The sequence below is a fragment of the Myotis myotis genome, unplaced genomic scaffold (assembly GCF_014108235.1).
Source record: "Myotis myotis isolate mMyoMyo1 unplaced genomic scaffold, mMyoMyo1.p scaffold_m19_p_10, whole genome shotgun sequence".
In the NCBI taxonomy this organism is placed as follows: Eukaryota; Metazoa; Chordata; class Mammalia; order Chiroptera; family Vespertilionidae; genus Myotis; species Myotis myotis.
The window spans coordinates 46124905-46143819 of NW_023416314.1; the positions used below are offsets into that span (position 1 = coordinate 46124905).

The 18915-nt window shown below is 40.6% G+C and overlaps 1 protein-coding gene across 1 annotated transcript in view; it reads right to left on the bottom strand.

Annotated features, from left to right (window-relative positions):
• Positions 1–18915, bottom strand: part of DENND2B (DENN domain containing 2B) — a 181967-nt gene that overhangs the window by 150136 nt on the left and 12916 nt on the right. The window contains exon 3 of the mRNA XM_036325290.1: positions 9028–9148. The gene's annotated coding sequence lies outside the window, so the exon portion shown is untranslated. The remainder of the gene's footprint in view (positions 1–9027; positions 9149–18915) is intronic.

Genomic DNA, 18915 nt, shown 5'->3' on the forward strand with positions numbered 1-18915 from the left:
TACCTTTGAACAAGTCCTTTGCTCTCTGGGCTCAGTTTCCCCATCTATAAACAGAAAGACTGAACTAGATCATCTTAATAGTCCTGCCAGCTAAAAAAAAAAATTAATCTATGATTCCTATATGCTCAACAAATCCAATCTCTCCTTCAAAGTCTACAAGTCCTCCACAAATTTTCTCTAAGCACTCCAGCCCACACTAATCTAACCTTTCTCTGAACTCCTAGATCTGGAACCCAAAACAAATCATAGAGCATTTATTCAACTAAGATTTTCTGAGCATTTTCTTGGCCAAATATTATGGGAAAGCCTTGGTAATAAACATAAGGCCAAATAAGAGCCAGACATATCACCTGTATATCCCTTTCCTCTCCATTATTTTTACCTAAGTGAAGTCATGTGAAACATGAACATCAGATGCAAATGATATCATTTATTCATTTGACAAATATTTAAAGAAAACTTTCTACATACTGTTCTAAAAAGTAAAGACACCAATAAACAGATGAACCAACTCCCTAACTTTCATGGAGTTTACCTGAGAAAGCAAACAGGAAAAACACACAAATATGTATATAATTTTAGCAACAAAAATGAAGCGAGGATTAGATTGATGAAGAACAGTTGTGCCGTTGAGGGGGTTCATTTGAGCTGACACCTGAATAAAGTGAGGGTAGAAATATTCATCCCAGGTGCAGGGCGAAAACTCTGAGACAGAAGAGATAGGACAAAAGTGGACAGCAGATGGAAGGGTTAGAGGTTAGAGCACTTAAGGACTGGGTAGTAAATTTGGATTCTAAGTATGATGGGTGGGATTCCATATGAGTGCTAAAGTAGGGGACAAATGTGAAACTTTGGTTGCTTATGTGGAGAAGAGACTGTGAAGTGACAGGAGTGGAGGAGTCAGGACCAGTTAGAAGGCTAGAGAGAACCATTAAGAACTTAGCATCCAGTCTCCCCCCTGCCTAGGTTCACATCCTGACTCTTCAGCTTATGAGCTGGGTAATCTCAAGAAAGTTCATTTCTCTGTACTTCAGTTTCCACATGTTAAGTGAGGATAACAGTACATAAATCATAAATTTGTCTGGAAGATTAAACCAGTGCACTAAACCCCTTAAACGAGTCTGGCACAGAGCAAACACTCCATGAATGCTAGTACTTTGAAACCATGAGACCACCTAAGAGAAGTGCACAGAGAAAAGAAGGGGGCTGATGCTTGATCTCTGGGACACTCCAACATCTCCAAAGGCCTCCCTTCAACCCAAGATTTTACCATAAGCCTGCATTTCTCCTAAGCCTTGTCTGGGGCCCCAAAGCCCTGTATGTGACTCACAGTTGAAAGCTTGATAAAGTAATACCTGATATAGTTCTTTAGGCAACAATTATATGTTCTAAGTTCCAGTTGTTGTTTGTTCACATACTTGTTTTGTATATCCATCACCATGCTCAGCCTAGAGTTAAACACACCCTCAGGTGTTCATGACACTCACTTGTGATTATGTCATGTAAATTTAAAAAAATAACAACAATGTAATGCACTATGATTTCTCTTTTAGAAAATCATCTTCTTCTTTATGGAATAATGTGGATTATAAGATATCCTCAGCACCTCCCCATCATCCAGCCATCAGGCCCATCTTGACAGATAGTCACACTGGCCAGAGCAGTTACACTACAAGCCATTTTCCTTCTGACTTCCCAATAGTTATGCTTTGTGTATAAGTTTTTCTGTCTCTCCTTTCCTGGAGATTTGTCTAAACACAAAAATCTTTCATATTTAGCCACATGTCACACTCAGTCCCCCATCCCCAGCCCCCATAGCCCTAAAAGAATCTAGACAATGAAGCCAGAATATTCCTAAAACAACAACAGCATAAAACTTGGGAAATAAGGGAAAGAAAATTGGCATAACCCAAATACATATCCAAAGGATCATCTAGGAGGGCTCCTTCCACCAGCATACAGAGGTCTCAGTGTCTTTAGCTAGTTACTGTAAGTACTGATAAAATGACCTTGAGTGATAAGAGTTTCCAACAGAACAAAGGTCCCAGTCAATGAGGGGCGGGGCGGGAGGGGGAAGAGTTCTAACTTTTTCATTTCTTCACTCAATTTCCACAAAGCTATATGCCCTTTTATTTTTTTCTTCCCTGCCCCACCCACTCATCTCCCCACACCCCCAATCCTAGTGATGACAAACCACAGAAAACAATGCTGACCTACCAGGACCAGTCCTTGATGTGGCTTCAACCAAGCCTGAGCCTCATATCCTGAGATCTACCCCTAGCCCTCCAGGGACCAGGAACAGTGACAAATACATAGGAAGTATGTAGGCGACTTGAGTGTAGGCAGAACTGGACACGTGACGCTGCTCCCAAATTGGCTTTATTGCTCAAATCTAATCCTGGAATAGACAAAGGCTGCTAGATGCTATTTTACCAATACCTTTCAACAAAATTATTGCTTACTAACTCTGACCACTGATCTACTTATGGAGGTTTTAAAAATGGTCCATTTGAAATAAGGTATAAAGTGGCCTCTGTTCATCTCCCATGACTCCGCCATCACTTCCTGTATAAACACTTTGGTCCTAAATACTATTCTAATTCAAGGCAGTGACCTGTCAAATCACAGATGTGCAGAAAAATAGTAAAACAGAACCTTCACAACTAATATCTCTGATTAATTGGATAGTAAGGATTCAAATAAACACTTTGACCTTAAATCCTATTTTTCCATGTCCTCCCTAACCCCACAGAATGGAATATGCATTTAAAGTTGGGCTTTCTTCATCTCTAAGTCTCTGTGTACAGATTCTAGCATCCACCGAGAAGCAAAAAGCCTTATTTCCCCCTTCCCCACGCTAGCACACAATTTTCAAGAGAAGCTGCATTTCCTTTGGCACTAGTGTTAGGATCACTCTGGCTTGTGTAGAAGCCCTTTGGGTCTAAGCACCTAGAATTCAATCCATCTGTCCCTGGCTCAAGTGATAGGACCAGACTTTTGGGGAAAACTTCTCAAGGCATCCTTATTACTAATCATCGGCACCTTCTAATACAGGGCATATTATGTTAAACAGATGTCCTGGCAACAGTACGTGTAATCTATCATAACTAATAGGAAAAATAACTGACTGGGCCCTGTTTACTCACTAGAAAATGTATCAGGGATCATCTCAGCACTTAGGGCAATATAACCAGAGTGATGTATAAACAGCCACTTCCCAAAGCAGTGTGAATCAGGTGGTATTCAGCACCCATATCCCAAAATAATTTTCTATCTAATTTCTTAACATTACTCACTCATTGATTTGTCAAACACTTAATATTAAGCATGTTTACTGAAAAAAAATAATGAGAACAAATAGATGCTTGAAAGCGCCAGCCCAGTGCTTTTTCCACAGCAGATATTCAATAAATACTGTAAGGAAGGAAGGAAGGAAGGAAGGAAGGAAGGAAGGAAGGAAGGAAGGAAGGAAGGAAGGAAGGAAGGGAGGAAGGGAAAAGAGGGAGGGGGAAGGGGGAGGAGGAGGAGAAAAAGGAAGACCTGTTTGTTTAGCCAGAGGAAGGGAATGACAGCATAAATAACAGTAACACAGCAGAGCGCTTCCTTGGAGACTAGTGTCTGACAGAACATCCAGGACACTGACTCCTTGATTAGAAGCACCTTCTACCCCATTCCAGTTAGCTGTGGGGAAGAGGAAGAATAGGGACAAAGGGAAACAATATCCACAAATATCTAGATTCAAACTTTACATCAAAGGCAGACAAAAGACCACCAATATTGACACTTCTCATCCAAAGTAGTTTCCAGAATACTGACAATCCAGGTATGTCTAGCCAGCATATTCTAACCACAATGGCCCTTGATTGAAAGAGGTCCATTAAAAAGGATTTATGCCCTAACTGGTTTGGCTCAGTGGATAGAGAGTCGGCCTGCGGACTGAAAGGTCCCAGGTTCGATTCCAGTCAAGGGCATGTACCTTGGTTGCACAGTAGGAGGTGTGCAAGAAGCAGCTGATCGATGTTTCTAACTCTCTATCCCTCTCTCTTCCTCTCTGTAAAAAATCAATAAAATATATTTAAAAAATAAAAAAAATAAAAAGGATTTATTATTTCTTATGCTATTAACAAAGGGTTAAGCATACTATTTCTAGAATATTTCTTGGAGATCCTAAAGTCTAGTTTAAACAAATGATTCCCACACTTCTGAAAGGCCTTAATTGGGCTAGTCTGTTACTTTTAGTGCAATCTTGCAAAGACTGGATTCTTTTTAAGACCTTAAAAGATTTGGACAAAATTCTTTCAATGGTAACTTTTTGAAAAAATCATCTCCAGAGTTTACACATGTTCCTCAATTACTACAGAATGGGGGGTGGGGAGAAAAAGAGACACATTTTATTTCCAAACTAGAGGCCCAATGCACAAAATTCGTGCAAGGGACTCAGCCCTCACACCCCCAGCTACTTCGGCCGGTCCTCACAGTGCCTTGAAACCCCCTTGCAGCCTCAGCCGGCCCACGCAGCCCTGGCTTCATCTGGAAGGTCATCCGAATGGTCATCTGGAATGTCATCCAGATGGTTGTTCTGCTGTTTGGTCTAATTAGCATATTAGCTCTTTATTATATAGGATGGTTCCTTTACATCTGAAAGCTCTAATTTGCCAGCATAACTGATATTGAGTTTCTGCATAAAACAAAACACAAAACAAGTATTATCATAGGTCTAAAAAGTAAGACATAAAGGAAAACAGAAAAAGCCCTGTTTGTTTAGTCAGAGGAGGGAAGAAAGCATGGGTATGGAAAAGGACAGTCTGTACATGTGGTGCAGCCATTGGGATCCAGGAAAGACAGTGGCTCACTCTGTGAACATCTGTGCATTGAAGAGAGATGGAGTAACAGTAAAGGTAAGAAATACTAAGAGAAAACTTGGGCTAACTACAAGGAGATAATCTGTGATCATCAGTCTAGAAAGCTCAAAAAACGTTTCTTAGGCAGGTAGTGAAATCTCTTGAGACAGATTTAAGGATATTTGGAGGTGGAGTGGGTTAAAATAGTCAAATGGTTCTGCTATACTAGGAGATTACATCTGACTGTCAAAAGAATATACCAGTTCTATTTTCTAAGCTACCTTTTCGCTATCTTAGAAAAGCTAAATCACTGCTTAATAAATTATAAAATTGACAAATGCTTACCAAATATAAAAACATTAACAACTGTGTGAGTAAGCAATGAGCCACAAATGCAACCAAACATCTCTGACATTTAAATAAGAGAATTGAGAAAGTCTCTTTTGAGACCCCCCAACTCGCAAAACCTCAAGAGCATTTCTCACTGGAACTCAGACTGAAAGATCACCAGTGAGCTGGAGAGAGCCCTTGATGGCTTTCCTTTCTATACCTAGAAGCTACAGAAAAAACAAAATGTCTTTTAAGTGATACCACATACAAAACAAGAGAAGGAACCAGGAGACTAATCCGAGCATGAACCCCGTCTGGTCCTAGGGGATTACCCTGATCCAAAAGAACTAGAAAAATTGAGTTAAGAGAATCCTCCAACATCAAACTCCAGAAACTTCTAAAGAAATGGCAAAGCTGAAACTTTAACTCATATCTTTGGACTCTAAGTTCCCTACACTGAGAGGTCACATTCCTCAGAGGCTCAAAACCCAAACTGGGTCATCGTGACACATTTAAAGGTGCTGGTGAGAATTTCACATATCAAAGCACCATTCCATAGGGCAAGCTCTCCAGTTAGAGGCTCTTAAAGGTAAAATGGGTATGAAAACCAGTGGTCATATTTTGGTTTTGCATTTTTTTATTTTACAAAAAAAAAAAATTGTTGACTAACGTTAATTAGAATAAAACTTTTCTAGCAAACGAACTTAATTTTTCTGCCTGTCCCTTTTTTGTGCAACTTCCTACTATCTGACATTCCTGGCCTAAGAACCAAGCCTTCAGAGTTCTGACAAGTTCAGAGGAAAAGGTTGCATAAGGAAGAGCAAGAAATCTGCATTGTATACAAAGTGAGAGACAATTCTAGCAGAATGGCTCCACCCACTGCTGCCCTTCCGGAGTCCATTATCTGTGGAGAATCAAAGGGCTTGGCTATAAACTTGGGTATTCAACTGGCTTGTAAGCTCCCTAGCTGTATATATGAACAACACAATGAACTGGTAAGAAATGTGGAGGGGTAGGAAGAGTTTTCTCATCTCTAAATCCTCGCTTTCATAGCCCTTCCAAATTCCCGCACAGTAACCCTCCAAAGGCATCCATCCTGTTGTTTCTCCATGACAAACAATGAAATAAATGTACTTTCTATCTCAATTATTAAGAAAGGTAATCTCAATTCATTTTTACCTTGCCAGTACCAAGTTTTTCTTTAATTTCGCATTTTTAAGAAACAAGGAAATTTGGAGAAGAAGGGAGCACCTCAATTTAAATCTTCAGGGCAGAGGCCCTGGTTTGGAGTTCAACTTTTCCACTTAGTAAAGGCTCTTAAGAAAATTGTAACATTGATCGTCCCAGGGACCCCTGGGTAGTCATGAGAGAAAAGAACTTGCACCAAAGCATTGCGAAACATGTGGGGAACATAAAGGACAAACCACCAGTTGTGTGGCTCCATATACACATTCCATTTCAGTGTTCGCCTGGTCATACCCAGCTCTTTGCTGATCCCCAGTAGCCCTATGGTCAGTATGACTAGTTCTCAGCCCATGACCCAAGCTATTGAAAGATAATAGGGCAGGAATTTAGACATCTAGATATCTTGGCTACATCCACTTTTTTTAACCGCCTGATTAGGAACTACATCTTACCTGTGATGAGTCTGTCACATTCCTGAATACAGGTGAATACACATTAATCTTCTAAAAACACGGTTTTCCCCATCACTCCTTCTCTCCAAAATCTTTAAAAGCTAGACAATGTGTGTAGGATAAAGTTCCAGAATTCAAGCTGACCACGGTCTGCTTCCACAGAACCTCCCATTACCCATTGTGGAAGGACAAGATTTAGAGTCAGACAACGGGGGAGTTGGAATTCCAGCTCTACCACTTATTACTAGTGTGATCTTAAGCAGGTCACTTATCTTTCTGATCTCCTTTAAAACAAGAATTCCCTCTCTTTAAAACAAGAGTAACAATGCCTGCTTCACAACACTGAAAGATGAAAGGGAGAGCATGGCACGTGGCACAGAGTAGATGCTCAGTAAGCTCTCACCCAAATGGTCTGTTCTCTCTTCTCTTGAAAACTCTCCCCAGCAACTCTCTGCTTGTTTCTGAACCACACTTTGCTTCAAGGCCTAAAGGAAATCCATTCTCTTCTATGAAGCCACCCTGGCTCATAAGTGTTTTCTCCTCTGAGCTTTTCTAAGCTGAAACTGTTATTTTTCTCTTTTGTGTCATTCTTCTTTCCCAAATGAGTCCACAAACCCAAGAGCAAATTTTTACTACATATCAAGCCAATCACAATCTAAGTGTGCAACAACAAAAAAAAATACTTTGGCCCTGGCCAGTTTTGCTCAGTCGGCCCTCAGGCCAAAGAGTCACAAGTTTGATTCCCAGCACATAACTGGGCTATGGGTTCTCCCCTTGCCTGCGGGAGGCACCTGATTGATGTGTCTTTCTCACATCGGTGTTTCTCTCTCTCCCCTTCCCTTCCACTCTCTCTAAAAATCAATGGAAAAAAATATCCTGGGGTGAGGATGAACACACACACACACACACACACACACACACACACACTACTTTGAAGACAGCGTTGCCTCAGAGCTGTCTATCAAGGGTGCAGAAAGCCTGTACTTCACTCCATGCATTCAACCGGCCTTCTTGAGCTCTTGCTTTGCACTGTCCTTAGCTCAGCATGGAAGGCAGACTATGAGCAATTTGGTCTCCATCTCTGATTAGCTTTCTGGAACCTAGATTATTTCTGATCCTTTAGAAACCCCTACTCCTGAAGAATCCCATGAATGAAGGGATTCACCTTCTGAGAATATGACTTGGAGAGAAACAAATAATGCAATCTTGGGTTTTAACCTTGTGGCCTTGTCCTAAGATAGCCAGCTGAAATGTGTGCATGTACAAGATAGCTCCAAACAGTCCTGGAGGTGGGATATGACCTCTTCACCCTCCCCAAGACCCTGCTGTCCAAACACAGAAACACCTGCATGGGGATACAGGCAAAAGCTGGACGTTGGCAGCCACAAGGCAAATTCTCTCAGTTAAGTTGTTTTATTAAAGTAATATGAACCACGTTCATTTAAAGATCTCAGGAAATGCAATAATCTCTTTAGGAACACTTGAAAATGTTTAGTCTCTTGAACTCTACTAAATTATTAAATTCTTGGATAAGGTAGCATAAACGTTGGCTGAAGTGTGTTCCCTTAGTCTTGGGTCACTTTTTAAAAAAATATATCTTTAATACTTAGTACACTTAAGAAGAGGAGCAAAAAAGGAAAGGTAATCATCCCAATAAACAGAGTTTAATTTGTTTAGAGTACAAAGTTAATTTTCCTTTGTTTGAGTTCTGTGTGTGTGTGTGTGTGTGTGTGTGTGTGTGTGTGTTCTTTACGGAGCTTGCATTCAAGCTATCACAGCCACTGCAGAGCAGCTTGGGCATGTCCAGGGGACAAGGCGGCTTGTCCACTCCTAGGGCCGCCCCGATTGTAGTCGTCTCTTGCACACCACACTCTGCACTTCCCCAAGCCCCTGTGTGGATGTTCCCCACCCCCAACCGCAGCCCCAGCAGGCGGGAAGGCAGAGCCAGCCCCGACCTCCCGGAGGGCAGTCCCCTCCAGCCCCACCAGCTCCTCTGTGCCTACAGAGGCCCCCCAGAGTCTGGGCGCCAGGATGCTAACACTCACAGAACTGGAACACCGCCGGGGGCAAGGAGTGGGAATAGCGGGAAACCGTCTGGGACCGCAGCGGCAGGCACGGCGGAGCCGGAACCGGCACCCTCTGGACCGCCACCCGCTTTGAGCAAGGGCACTGGGGCGAGCAGGCAACCTCCCTGCCGGCGGGGGGCCGAACGCACTTACCTCCGCGCTCCCCAGCCAGGCTGGGCGCTCGCGCCGATGGGGAGCTTGACTGGAGCCGCGCAGCCCGGAGGAGGAGCTGATCCCGGAGGGCGGGCGGCCGGCAGGCATCCGCGCCGCTGGGCTGCAGGGAGAATGGGAGGGATGGCAGATTTGAGTGGAGGGGGCGTGGAGGAGGTGTGCCTCCACCCAGACAGAGAGGGTGGGCTGCTGGAGCCAGGCGGAGGGGTGTGTTCCGAGGCTACAAGAAAACCGCGCTGAGAGTGCGCGAGGGGCGGGCCGCATGGGGGGGTAGGGGGGACATAGGACTTGGGGAGATGGGGGCTGAGGGTGGGCAGGATAAGGAGTGGGTCCTCAAACTGAAGGGTCCTCGCCTCGGCACCACCCAACTAAGAATTGTCTGGGTCTGGAGCAAAGCACAAGGGGGTCTAAAACTTTATGTCATTTTCTCATACACACGTGACCCCCTGTAGTCCAGATGGTTTCAATCACTGGAGGAAAAAAGCGGCTCTGCTGGTATGCGTGAAAAGCCGGAGCTGAGAGTCTGGGAAAAGCTGCCTGGACCTGCCTCCAAGTAAACCGATGAGATCTTTCCGTTCTCCCAGTCCTCGGCCTGGGGGAGATCTGCAAAACCCAGAGACACTAAAAGCTCCATTTGGTTCTGCAGTGGGAGCACAGGAACTCTGAAAGCTCTGGGGTTCCGAGGAGTCTGGGCTGAAAGTTCCAGGGCGTTCTGAGAATTTGTTTTAAATACTCCATTCGCTCCCAACACCAAAAACTAGAAAAGGGTGTCATTAAATAATAAGCAATAAAATACCTCACAGCGGTAAGAGTCTGTGATTTATTAGTGGACTTCTGAAATAAAATTTTAACACAATATGACAGTCCACTCGGAAAAGAATAATACAAGTCACTTAAAATCTAAACTCATACATACTTAGTGGGATATTAGGAAGCCATGTAACCCAAATTTCTTCTCCCATAAATCACTATAAATAGAACTTGATATTGAAATGCATGAAACTGACTTTCACAAACCTACTTACATTCTGAAGGAACAAATGTGTATGAACATAAACGGGCCCTAAGGCCAAGAATGTTTAAAAGCCCAAGCCGATTCCATTGTCACATATCCTAAGGCAGTGTTTACTCAGCTGCAGGGAAAGCACCAAAAATCATGGGGACGCCCTAGCTGGTTTGGCTCAGTGGGTAGAGCTTCTGCCTGCGCACTGAAGGGTTCCGGGTTCAATTCCACAAGTACCTCGGTTGCAGGCTCATCCCAGGGTGCCAATGGAGGGCAACCAATCAATGTGTCTATCTCACATCCATGTTTCTCTCTCTCTGTTGCTTCCCCTCCCTTCCACTCTCTCTAAAAATCAATGGAAAGATATCCATGATTAAAAAAAAAAAAATCATGGGGAGTTTAAGATACATCCTGGAAATAATTTAACTTGTTTATGATAGAACCGAAATAATGGCAAAAACCAAACTGATAAAGTCTATTCTTCCTTTGCCAAAAAAAGGATATTAACATGAATTACCAGTATTAACTCTAGCTCAATAATATTGAGGCCAGAGGATGTCTGGCCTTTTTAGAAGACCTTACACACAGTAAGGTCTGTGTGTGAAAAATAAGTCAATTCTTAGTAAAGTGAATTGGTCTGCATTAAGAAAACCCAAAATTTCAGTTGTTGTCGAGGCACACTGGAAAACACAGGAGACAACTTGAAACTAGGCAAATTAGAATAAGTTTTACTTCAAATTCAAAATCCAGCAGTGAGTTTCTACCCTGGTTTATCGACGTGCTTAAAGCCTTCAGGAGACAGAGGCCGTATCTGGATGAACTTAGCCTTCTCCAATCTTCTCCAACCCTCCACATGCAACTAGAGAACTCATATACAAGACTCCTTGGGGGACAGGGGCCACAGAATCTAACAATACTTCAGGCAAATTCCACCAGCAGCTCCCTAAGCTCTGTGAGGAGATTCTTAAATTTCCCACTTCCAAAGCTATTAAAACTTCTACTATGAAAGTCCTGATTTTCTTGTGAGTGGTTTCTGTAAAGAAAGCCAACTCAACAGAAAACATCAAAATTTTCTGTGTTCAGACCCAGGACAGTAACTGTTTTCATCTCTGGCAGCAATAATAAGATACAAATAGTTCTTTTTGTTTGCCAATTCCATTGCAAATTATGCATGGAACTTTTTAATTCCTAAGAAAAAACCTAATTAGATCTGCTCTTTCAGAAAGAAAATTAACGTCCCTTAAGTTTGCTAAATATAGTTTTGAGTCTAAATTCCACTGATGTCAGTATTCATCTTAATACTAGCCAAAGATTTATGAGACACTAACATACGAAATGTTTTAACACTATTACAAATGGTGTAATTTAATAATTTGCATTAACCTAATGTCCACATCACTTGACAAATAAAGCCAACTATGCATAAAGTGCTAAGGGAGATGTAAGCTTTATGAGGACAGGAACCAGGTCTATCTTGCTAATAATTACATCTATGTGCCCAGCACAATGCTCATCCTATATAATAAGAGGCTAATACGCAAATTGTCCCTTCGACTGGGAGTTCAACTGGGAGTTTGAAGGGTTGGGTCCGGCTGGCCCACCCGATTGGGGCCTATCAGGCCGGCTGGGGGGAGGGGCCGCGGTCATTTGGTGGGCCTGTCCTGCCCCCTGACGGGGAGGGGGGCAATTGGAGGCAGGGCCAGCTCGCCAACTGCCTGAGGCCCCTCCCCCTGGCCAGCCCCACCCCCAATCGCCCCCCCCCCACCCCGATGGGAGGTCAGGGCAGGCCCACCAAATGACCGCGGCCCCTCCCCCGCCCCACTGGCCTGATAGGCCCCGATCAGGGTGGGCCAGCCGGACCCCACCTGTACACGAATTCGTGCACAGGGCCTCTAGTCATGAAATAGTTGTACAAAAAATATATGCTGTCTGAGTAAATGAAAAATAAATAAAAACACTCCCCATAAAGTTACAATCCTATGGAAGCAAGTGACTTGTAAACAACAGGATGAACTAACAGCTTTAGGAAGGATACTGGCAACAACAAAGAGGAAGGGGTAATTAGCATTAGCTGGCTTTGTACTTTAATCACAATATATATTGAGACATGCAGAGATTGCTTATAGGAGGAATTTGGTATATTTAGTGCTAAATTTGGGGATCTCAGAGATACATACACTTTCCCATGTCCCATTATTCAGTTCCCTCAACACAGAGCCAAGACAAGATTTGAGCATAAACATCCTGGCTCTAATTTGGATAGTATGAATACTGTTCCTTTCATCCTCCCTCATACGTCTCCTCCACCCCGCAGCCATTTCCTCTGTACTGTCTTCTGTCAGTCTAAGGAAAGTTTCCTAATCTTTATAAGCAGTAGCTTTGGTTCTCTTCGTGTGGAGAAGTGCAATATACTGCGATTACTCTGGTTATATTCCATACAGATGCCAGGCAACACATCGTACAGCTAAGGGTCTGTTTAATACTTTAACTGTGTGGGACTTACAATTCAACTGTTTTGTTATATACCAGAACAGCACTTGACATCACAGAAATGGGCTTTACTTCCTATTGCTATTTTAAATCCTGCACTTAAGATTGGTGAGTAGTTTGGGTTTTCTGGTTCATGGATTTCCCTTTGTATGTTTCTTTGAAGGACAAAGGGGTTAAGATGTTCAAGGAAGTCTTTCAGGTTTGCAGGTCTAATACTCATGGAGCAGTTATTTCCTCCGAACATAATGTTAAATGTGGTTCTTAAAGGGGCTTATTTATGCCTGATGATGCAAACAATAAGCTTTCTCTAAGGCAGGCAACAGGAAGAGATTGTGTGCCCAGATGACCTTTAAGTTTTCTAGGTCGTGCTTTTCCACATATCAGGACTTTCAATTTTTTTTAACAAAAACAGTATGTTTTGTTTTAATTGCTAAACAAAAATGCTAAAGATGGAAATCATCCTAAAATGTTTTTAATAAATAATTATTAATCACTGATACATAACTTCAACAAGTACTACCTAACCCAATCCTGCTTTGCATCCCCCCCGACATTTGAGTAGAGCCTCATTTCTAAAGCACCGCATGTTTGAAGTTTTCCCATAATAAGCCGTAAGACTCTGGGCCAGTTTTGACATAAAACGCTCTGAAATAGCTATCAGGAGTGCAAAGGGATGATTGTGTCACTCCTTTTGCCTTTTTAGTTTCCTCTTTCCCAAGCCCTCAAAAGGCAAATGGGGTTTACATTCACACAGATGCAACTGAGTCAGTAGTATGAATCCTTGTAACTCATTTTTATCATCAGTAAGGCCTATGTACTACATCACTAGGTCCTAACTCCTAGCTCAGAATTATCTAAGAAGCATGTCAGAAGTACAGATTTTGGCCCAGTTCCAGACCCACTAAATTGGAGTCTCCAAGGTTAAGAAACACTAGGCTAAATTTACTCTATTATCTTTACTTTGTCAGTTTTAAATATGGTGATTTTCCCTTGGAGGAAAGCCCCACAATTGCCACACTCACACAGGCTTCCAGAAAGGAATCAAGCAGACATATATGAGTTGAAATATAATGCAGTTCTTTCCTTCATAATAACCAATTTACCTGGGCACAGCTACTATTACAGAAAGTCCTCAAACTGAATGTTTTTAAAAAATGCCCATTAAAGTTTAAACAAACTTTAATAAGATATTGAAATCGATCACGGAGGAATCAGCAAGGTTTTGTTATACAAACATAATAGCACTAATAGGCCGCTCAAACTAAGTGTCTATCTTTTGTAATCTAGTGAAATAATCCATAACTGCCTAATTGTTATATTCTGTTATTCCTACAGTCTATTAAAATATCTTATATTCTATTAAGAGCTACTTAATTTAAAAAATCTACAAGGGTCAAAAGCATAGAACCCAAAATGTGTGTAAACAAATGTTTGACATCATGACTTAAAAAAACATAGAGCCCGGCCGGTGTGGTTCAGTGGTTGAGCACCGACCTATGAACCAGAAGGTGACAGTTTGATTCCCAGTCAGGGCATATGCCCGGGTTGTGGGTTTGATCCCCAGTAGGGGGCATGCAAGAGGCCTGAAAAGAGGGGAACTGGAGAGCAAGAGTGGGAAGGAAGACTTCTTTTTCTCTGTATATTCTTTTATCCTCTTCAAGCAATCACTGTGGTTTCTTATATATTCTTCCAGAGATGTTCAAATGGAATGCAAAATCATTATATACCTCGATGTGGAGATTGTGGGGACGAGAAGAGATAAACCAAAGAATTTATAGGACACAATAGGGAGGTGAAGACCTGTGTGTGTGTGTGTGTGGGGGGAGTTAGAAGCTTGGAGGAAGGGAGAAAGGGGGGGAAATGGGAGACATCTGTAATACTATCAACAATAAAAAATATATGTAAATAAATAAATACAAAGAAAAATTATTTATGTGCATATAATGCATTTTTGGAAGGAGAGATCTGTAGCCTGTAACAAAATCTCAAAGGTGTTCATGATCTCAAAAAAGGTAAGCATCACCATTCTAGAGCAAGGCTAAGGGTTCTCTACTCCCAGTCCTTTGGTAAGCTTAGCAGAATTGCAACCTTGTCTGCTTTTGAGTATTACCACGCATCATTCCAGACTACAAAATAGCTTCAGTAAGCAATGTTGGTTAACTGTGCATGTGGTTACAAAATACCACATCTGTTTGTAAAGAACTTTCTAATTTTTATGTTTTTTCCTCAAACAATCACTCCAGTGAATAGTCCCTTCTGTTACTGTTTTGACTGATTGACAATGAAAACCTGTAGAAAATTTCTGGCATATACCTATATATACATCAAGACAGTAGATGTTTTTCTCCCACAACCTGAAAATGTTCTATTGTTATAAAAAAGATTTTATTTATACCTAAACAGAATTTAAGGGGCAAAATTTACTTAATACTCCTGGTCGCTATAACTAACTTAAGTTATAGGGTTATTAATAAACATTAATAACCTGACCTAGCTGGTTTGGCTCAGTGGATAGAATGTCCAACCACAGACTGAAGGGTCAAGTGTTCAATTACAGTCAAGGGCACATACCTCGGTTGCAGGCTCGATCCCTGATCTGGCCAGGGTGTGTGCAGGAGGCAACCAATCAAAGTGTCTCTCTCACATCAATATTTCTTTCTCTGTGTCTCTCCCCCTCCCTTCCACTCTCTCTAAAAATCAATGGGAAAATATCTTCAGGTGAGGTTTAACAACAACAAAAAATAAACAAACATCCTAAAAGGAACCTGCGTGCATTGCTGGTGGGAATGCAGACTGGTACAGCCACTGTGGAAAACAGTATGGTTTCCTCAAAAAATTAAAAATGGAACTCCCATTTAACCCAGTAATCCCACTTCTAGGAATATATTCCAAGAAATCAGAAACACCAATCAGAAAGGATATGTGCACCCCTATGTTCATAGCAGTACAATTTACAATAGCTAAGATTTAGAAACAACCTAAATGACCATCAGCAGATGAGTGGATTAAAAAACTGTGGTACATCTACACAATAGAATACTACGCTGCTATAAAAAAAGAAGGAATGCTTACCATTTGCAACAGCATGGATGGAACTGGAGAGCATTATGCTAAGTGAAATAAGCCAGTCGGAGAAAGATAAATATCACATGATCCCACTCATTTGTGGAATACAATGAACAACATAAACTGATGGACAAAAACAGAGCCAGAGAAAAAAAATATTTTAGAATATAATAGAAGTAATCCTGTTATCTGCAGATTTTTAATATTTCCCACAACTTTTATAATATTATACTATGTTAGTACAGTTTTGGTAATATTATATTAAATATCTTTTTTCCTTGAAATATTGTATATTGCATGTTATTATATTTAAAATCGTTCTTGAACTATTAATGTTTATTGCATGTAAATGGCAAATTATTTTGTATCTATAATCTGATAATAGATTTATTTTGTATATTGTAAAAAATAAATAAAATAAACATCCTAGAGCCATACCCTTTAAAATATACATTAATTTTGTCAGGATGGTAAATCTCATTTGGACTTCAGTTATTATAAAGTATTATAATTGGCATTTTAACAAAATCATAAATGTTAGTTTTAAAAGATAACTGCTTAACTTATCCCCTTTTTCATAGTAGAATCTATTACCTTGCCTGAATATCATGTAATGATGCCTTTCACTCTCCCCTGCCAAAGTGCATAAAAGATACAATACATAAAATCAAGGTTCTTTTTCTATAACCAGCTTAAAAAAGATTCAGTCTGACCTATGTGCATTTATTTTATTGCTCTCTAATGTTGTTGTTTGGGGGGGGGGGAGTTATTCCAAATACCAGGCTATTTTCTATTTATTTAAGGAAAGTACTTGACTGATGATGCTGGGTGGGCTGGACCTGGGAGAAAATGAGATGTCAGGTGCTCTTTAAATGGATAGGAGACAAGAGCAGACTCAGAAAAGCTAAGCCTGGAAGGTCTCCTCACTTGTTCGTCTTGCTGAACAATCCCTTTTCCTTCTCTCATGGGCTTGAAGATAATTTTAGATTGGAAGAAATTAAAGTCTAAAAATTTACAGATTTGAACCTGGTTACCAATCATTGTTCCAGTGGTATCAATCAAACATCTCTAGATTCAAGAATGATTTATCCCTCATGACTAAATTTACTGAATTTTGTTCAAGCATCCCTGAAATAATAACTATAAGAATTAATGTCTTCTAGTCATTTTCTAGGATTGCAAAAACAAAAAATGAACCTATAGCAAGCAAATAAGAAAATGATTATATATCTGTAGCTATGAATTCATTTCTTTATTCACAAAATAAGTATTTATTTTTTAAAGTAATTTTTATTTTTCAATTATACTTGGCATACAATATTAGTTTCAAGCATGTATTAAATATCTGCAAAAGAACTGTTTTTTACATCACTGGAAGTAAAGGAGAAATAAGTCCTATAAGCAAATTTAAAATCTAGTGAGGAAGGTACATATAAACAAGTCAGAGTAAAATAGGTGGAATAAAAGAAATAGAGGAGGAAATATAGGAATTTGCAGAAGCAGTAATGATTCTTACTGAGAACTCAGGGAAAGAGACTTGAAACTGAACTTAAATGATTGTTAGAATTTCTATTTCAATAAATAGGAGGGGCGATCATTCAGAACCAAAGGAATTGCCTGAGCTGTGAAAGTGAAATACCGGCTTTAAGAACAATGACTGGTCCTCCTCTGACTAGAGTAACAGAGGCTAAAAAGGTAGAAAATAGTTTGGCCGTTCTTCAAGTCCAGCATAGAATTACCATGTGACCCAGCAATTCTACTCCTAGGTGTATACCCCAAAGACGGAAAATAGGTGTTCAGATAGTGTACACAAACATTCATAGCTGCACTATTCACAATAACAAAAAGGTAGAAAACCCAATATCCATCAACAGATGAATGGATGAATAAAATGTAGTTATCTATAATAATAATAAAAGCATGATATGCTAATTAGACCAGACATCCTTCCAGACGACCTTCTGGATGAAGCCAGGGCTGCGAGGGAAGCCAGTGTCGGCAGCCGGGGGAAGGAAGGCCTACTCTTGCACGAATTTTGTGCATCAAGCCTCTAGTATTTATGGTACATAATAGAGTATCATCTGGCCACAAAAAGAATGAAGTACTAATACATGCTGCAGTGTGATGAGCACTGAAAATATTCTGTAAGTGAAAGAAGCCAGGCAATGGTCAAATGTTGTATGATTCCACTTATTTGAACTATCCAAATAGGTAAATCTACACAAAAAGAAAGATTAGTGATGGCCAGAGGCCAGAGGGAGGAAGAAATGGGCATGGGATCTCCTTTTGGGGTGATGAAAATGTATAGAAACTACACAGAAGTGATAGTTGCATAACATTTTGAATGTAATTAATGTCACTGAATTATACATTTTTAAATGATTTTTATGTTGTATGAATTTCACCTCAAATTTTTTTTTGTAAAGGTAGATTATGGGCCTGTGGTAAATACTACTAGTGCTTGCTAATATCCATCCCAAGCCCCAGAAGTTTATATGTTGCAGTCATCCTGCAGTTGGGCCGGGCCATGTGACTCTTCTGGACAACAGGCTGTGAGCAGAATGAATAGATGTCACTTCCTGGTCAAAGTATTGAAGAACGGGTGAGAGTTGTCCATTCTTCTCTTCTCTGCCACATGGATCCAAAGCCATCGAGTCAATGGAGCAGACTGTCCCTGAATAAACTAGCATCTCCCTACTGAGCCATGCCGGACATACTGCATGAATAAGAAATATGCGTTTGTTGTTTTAAGCCATTGAAATCTTAAGGGATGTTATTGCAGCATAAGCTAAGCCTACTCTGACCGATATAAGGGTCAGATCTAGAAAGGCCATGAAAGTGATATTAAGAAATTTTAATTTTATTCTGAAGGGTGTGGAAAGACAATATTTTCAAGGAAAAAAAGTGACATGATGTGCACTTGAGAAAAATAATTCTGGATGCAACGTGCAGAGCAAATTAGAAACAAAGGCAGTCCTCACCTTTGGTGCATGCTAGAAATCACCAGAGGAGAACTGTAGTCATCTTCCAATTCCTTTATATTTCTATAAAGAATAAAATATTTGTCCTCTTGGAAAAAAGTCATCTGAGGAGCTTTTCAAAAGGCAATTCTCTGGTCCAGGATATCTTTAGATATTATGAATCGGAATCTCTAAGGGACATGTCTAGTTCAGAGACGACCAAATTTACATGCTTAATAGATTCAAATAAACAGTACAATTTAACTATTTTCTTAACAAATGGAATCATAAATGCTTAGGGAGTTATTAAAATAGTAAACTATGAAAAGGTTACTCATATTAGTATAGTCA